Here is a 5,917-nt window from a genome sequence, read left to right as displayed (position 1 = left end):
AAAATGGGCAGAAGACCTAAATAGACATTTCTCCAAAGAAGATATACAGATTGCCAACAAACACATGAAAGAATGCTCAACATCATTAATCATTAGAGAAATGCAAATCGAAACTACAATGAGATATCATCTCACACCACTCAGAATGGCCATAATAAACATCGACAGGTGAATGGATAAAGAATATGTGGCATATATACAATGGAATATTACTCAGCCATAAGAAGAAACGAAATTGAGTTATCTGTAGTGAGGTGGATGGACCTAGAGTCTGTCATACAGAGTGAAGTAAGTCAAAAGGAGAAAAACAAATACCGTATGCTAACACATATATATGGAATCTGAAAAACAAAAAAGAAAAGGTCATGAAGATCCTAGGGACAAGACGGGAATAAAGACGCAGATCTACTTGAGAATGGACTTGAGGATATGGGGAGGGGGAAGGTAAGCTGGGACAAAGTGAGAGAGTGGCATGGACATGTATACACTACCAAATGTAAAATAGATAGCTATTGGGAAGCAGCTGCATAGCACAGGAGAGCTTGGTGCTTTGTGACCACCTAGACGGGTGGAATAGGGAGGGTGGGAGTGAGGGAGATGCAAGAGGGAAGAGATATGGGGATATATGTATATGTATAACTGGGGATATATGTATATATATATAACTGATTCACTTTGTTATAAAGCAGAAACTAACACACCATTGTAAAACAATTATACTCCAATAAAGATGTTAAAAAAAAAGAAAAACAAAACAAAAAATAGTACTTAAATTTTTTTTCATTTAGAATTTGCTCTGAGCTTATCAGGTACATCAGCAGCTGTAGAGCGACTAGTTTCTCAATTAAAAATATTGTAGTCTACAAAGAGTAAATTGAGAATGTAAAAGATTTATAATTATTCACCACAAATGTAGCTTTAAAGATTATAGCCAATTTTGTGGAAAAATTCAAAATATTAAGACCATATTGGAAAAAAATACATTCTTTAGAAAACACAAGTGATGCTTTATTATAGATAATAAGACACTGGTCAATTTACTTTAATATGTACCAAGAATATTAGTTCTGCTTCTGTTATTTAAAAAATTTGTTATTGAAGTAACATTGGTTTATAATATTATATGTTTCATGTATGCAACATTATATTTCTACTTCTGTATACTGTACAGCATCTTTACCAAAAATTTAGTTTCCATCTGTCACCATTTCACCCTTCCCCTGACCCTTCCCCTCTGGCTACCTCTAATGTGTTCTTTGTATCTACATGTTTGTTTTAGTTTGGTTTGGTTTGTTCATTTATTTTACTTATTATTATTATTTTTAATATTCAACATATGAGGGAAATCACACAGTATTTGCCTTTCTCTGTCTGACTTATTTCACTTAGCATTAGTGAAGCATTCACTGAGTATTAAACTTCAAGGTCCGTCCATGTTGATGTAAATGGCAAGATTTCATCTTTGTTTATGCTGAGTAATATTTCATTGTATATTTATGTATTACTCCTTTTTTATCCATTCATTTGTTGATGGACACATAGGTTGTTTCCATAGCTTAGCTATTGTAAATAATGCTGCACTTTATTTCTAATCTCATAGCTTTGTGGTTGGAAAAGATGCTTGATATGATTTCAGTTTTCTTAAGTTTACTGAGGCTTGATTTGTGGGCCATGATGTGATCTATCCTGGAGAATATTCTGTGTGCACGTGAGAAGAAAGTGTATTCCGCTGCTTTTGGATGGAATGTCCATAGCTATCAGTTAAGTCTATCTGGTCTAATGTGTCATTTAAAGATTTGTCTACTTATTAACTTTCTGTCTGGATGATCTGTCCATTGGTGTAAGTGGTGTATTAAAGTCCCCCACTATTATTGTGTTACTGTCAATTTCCCCTTTTATGGCTGTTAGCATTTGCCTCATATATTGAGCTGCTCCTATGTTGGGTGCACATATATTTACAATTGTTATATCTTCGTATTGAGGTGCTCCTATGTTGGGTGCATAAATATTTACAATTGTATCTTCTTCTTGGATCAACTCCTTGATCATTATGTAGTGTTCTTCTTAGTCTCTTGTAATAGTCTTTATTTTAAAGTCTATTTTGTCTGATATGAGTATGGCTGCTCTAGCTTTCTTTTGATTTTCATTTGCATGGAATATCTTTTTCCATTCCCTCACTTTCAGTCTGTATGTGTCCCTATGTCTGAAGTGGGTCTCTTGTAGACAGCATATATAAAAGTCTTGTTTTTGTATCCATTCAGCCAGTCCGTGTCTTTTGGTTGGAGCAAACCATTTACATTTAAGGTAATTATCAATATGTGTGTTCTTATTGCCAATTTCTTAATTGTTTTGTGTTTGTTTTTGTAGGTCTTTTTCCTTCCCTTCCTCTTTTGTTCTCTTCTCTTGTGGTTTAATGACCATCTTTAGTGTTGTGTTTGGGTTGCTTTTTCTTTCTGTGTGTGTATCTATTGTAGTTTTGGGGTTTGCATTTCTCATGAGGTTTTGATTTAGCAGTCTATGTATGTACAATGTTGTTTTACGTTGCTGGTCTCTTTCCTACCTAGAGAAGTTCTTTTAGCATTTTTTGTAAATCTGGTTTGGTGGTTCTGCATTCTTTTAGCTTTTGCTTCTCTGTAAAGCTTTCAGTTTCTCCTTTGAATCTGAATGAGAGCCTTGCTGGGTAGAGTATTCTTGGTTGTACGTTCTTCCATTTCATCACTTGAAGTATATTGTGCCACTCCCTTCTGTCCTGCTGAAAAATCAGCTGATAACCTTATAGAGATTCCCTTGTATGTTATTTGTTGCTTTTCCCTTGTTGCTTTTATTATTTTTTCTTTGACTTTAATTTCTGTCAGTTTGATTAATATGTGTCTTGGTGTGTTCCTCCTTGGGTTCATCCTGCATTGGATTCTCTGCACTTCCTGGACTTGAGTGAATGTTTCTTTTCTCATGTTGGGAAAGGTTTTGGCTATAATATCTTCAAATATTTTCTCAGGCCCTTTCTCTTTCTCTTCTCCTTTGGGGACCCCTATAATGCAAATATTGGTGCATTTAATATTGTCCCAAATTCTCTGAGACCCTCCTCATTTCTTTTCATTCTTTTTTCTTTATTCTGTTGTGGCAGTGATTTGCAACACTCTGTCTTCCAGCTCACTTATTCCTTTTTCTGCCTCAGTTATTCTGCTGATCCCTTCTAGTGTATTTTTCATTTCAGTTATTGTATTGTTCATCTCTGTTTGTTCTTTAAATCTTCTAGGTCCTTGTTAAACATTTCTTGTATCTTCTCCATCTGTGCCTCCACTCTTTTTCTGAGATTTAGGATCATCTTTACTATCATTACTCTGAATTCTTTTTCAGGTAGATTGTCTATCTCTTCTTCATTTAGTTGCTCTTGTGGGTTTTTATCTTGTTTCTTCATTTACAACATATTTCTCTGTCATCTCATTTTATCTAACTTTCTGTGTTTGTGGTCTCCTTTCCACAGGCTGCAGGATCATAATTCCTCTTGCTTCTGGTGTCTGTCCCCTGGTAGGTGAGGTTAGTCCAGGGGCTTGTGCAGGCTTCCGGTGGGAGGGACTGGTGCCTGCCCTCTCTTGGGTGGAGCTGGGTCTTGTCCCTCTGATGGGCAGGGCCATGTCAAAGGGTGTGTTTTGAGGTGGCTGTGAGCTCAGTATGACTTTAGGCAGCCTGTCTTCCTATGGGTGGGCCTGTGTTCCTATCTTGGTGGTTGTCTGGACTGAGGCATTCCAGCTCTGGAGCCTGCAGTTTGTTGGGTGGGGCCGGGTCTTGGTGGAGAAGTGTGGACCTCTGGGAGATCTCACTCTGATCAATATTCCCTGGGACTTCTGTCCTTGCCCTCACAGTGGACAATAGTCAACCTTCACCTTCCCAGGAGACACTTTAGAGACCCCTAGGTAAGTGTAGCCCAGGTTCCTATGGCGCTATTGCTTTGTGCCGCATTCCAGTGCACGTGAGACCTTGTGTGTGCTCTCCAAGAGTGGAGTCTCTGTTTCTCCTGCCCTGTGGAGCTCATGCACTCAAGCCCTGATGGCCTTCAAGGCTAAATGCTCCGGGAGTTCTTCTGCCCAATGCCAAACTCTCAGACTGTCTTGGAGGGCTATTTTATGTGGGAACTTCCCTGTGTAGCCTGTTTGGGTTTAATAGTTTTTGGTGTGAGGGTTGTTTTTACCATAGATGTCTGCCACCTCTTTCCTCAGTGTATGCTGGCCATTATCCCCTTTATAGGAGGTGTGACTGATGCTGTGGTGACCAGAGCCTGCACTGGACATTGAGCAGGGCCTCCCCTTTGCTCTGTGGTTGTTACTGCCCTGTCAGAGGTAGGATCTGTTCCTTATTTGTTGGAGTAGATGCCCCCAGATCTGTTTCTTAGCTGTGTATCTGATCTGCAGTGTGAGGTAGGTGGGATTGGGGCACCCCCACTGGGAGGGAAGCCACTGAGTATTCCTTCTCTGGACCTGTTCACCTGTGACTGTGCTCTGTTGCATCACCTTTCACCCGTTGTGTGAGCTCTCAGATTACACTGTTGTTGGCACTGCTCTAGGCCCCACCTTAACTGTGGGTATGTCAGCAATTGACCCTGGTGTCTCTCAGATGTTGTTTTCACCAGGCCACCAGCATAGATCCACCTAAGTCAGGTCCCAGGATTGCAGTAATCATGGATCTGGACCTGCTGTGCATGCTATGGGGCAGCTTCAACTCTAGCTTGGCCCAACCCCCATGTGTATGTGCTCACAAAGTCTATAGCTGCTAAAGCTAAGCCTGTCTTGGCCGCAGGAGCACTTGTCTGTTTAGATGTTCTGTAGGTGTTGAGTTTACAAGGCCAGTTGAACAGGTGCAATTTGCAGTTTGTGCAGCTGTGAGATTTCAAACTTTCTTCCTTAGTTGCACGGTCCCTGGGGCTCAGCTGTGTTTTCAGTCCCACCTCCACGTGTGGGCCACCCACAGGGGTTTGCTCCTGAGGCTGCCCTGGAGCACAGGAGTCCACCCCGGTGAGGAGGGGGTGCAGAGGCACCGTGACGGCTGGGGTCGCTGAAGCCCTGGTGGTGACAGGTGTGTGGTAGAGCCAGTGGCCACTGGCATGAGAGAGTTGTCCTCAGCAGGAGCCCTTCCTAGCACCCAGCTGTGGATGTGAGAGAGAGGCCCCAGCAGGGGCCCTTCCTAGTGCCAGGTCACAGGCGTGAGAGAGCCGCCCTGGTGGGGGCCCCTCCTAGTGGCCAGGGAGGCAGGGACCAGTGCATGGGGAGAAAGGCTGTAATGGCAGCTCTGCCCCTTGCGTGTCACTTAACGATGGCGCTTTACTTCCATGGCAGTCGAGTTTCTTCCACACTATCCGGTTGCGGATTTCCTCACTCCTATCCCCTCAGGCTGTCTCCTCGCAACCAAGAGCAGTCCTCTCCCTGGGCTTGCTCCCCAAACCCCTCGTTCCAGCACCCAGCCCCCGTCTGCACCGGGGACACACATCTCAGGCTGGGGCATGGACTGTCTGTGTAGGTCTCATTCTGTCCTGCCACAGACCTGGTACTGCACTCTCTTGCAAAGAGCCCCCAAAGCTCCCCTTCTGTCCCATCTGATCTCCCTGCCGGTGAGGGGTCTCCTCAGATGCAGGAACCTCTCCTTTCCTTCTGCTGCCCTCCAAAGGGCTGCCGTTCCCCTCCCACTTCCTCTCCTCTTTTTCCCTTCTTTCTCTCATCCTACCCAGTTATGTGGGGATCTTTCTTGTCTTTTTAGGTATCTGAGGTCATCTGCTAGTGTTCAGCCAGTGCTCTATGAGACTTGTTCCATTTGTAGATGTATTCTTTTTTTTGTGGTACACGGGCCTCTCACTGTTGTGGCCTCTCCTGTTGCAGAGCACAGGCTCCGGACGCGCAGGCTCAGTGGCCGTGGCTCACTGGCCCAG

This window comes from Physeter macrocephalus, chromosome 4, assembly GCF_002837175.3.
Source record: "Physeter macrocephalus isolate SW-GA chromosome 4, ASM283717v5, whole genome shotgun sequence".
NCBI lineage: Eukaryota > Metazoa > Chordata > Mammalia > Artiodactyla > Physeteridae > Physeter > Physeter macrocephalus.
Note: the sequence above shows the minus strand (reverse complement) of the source record.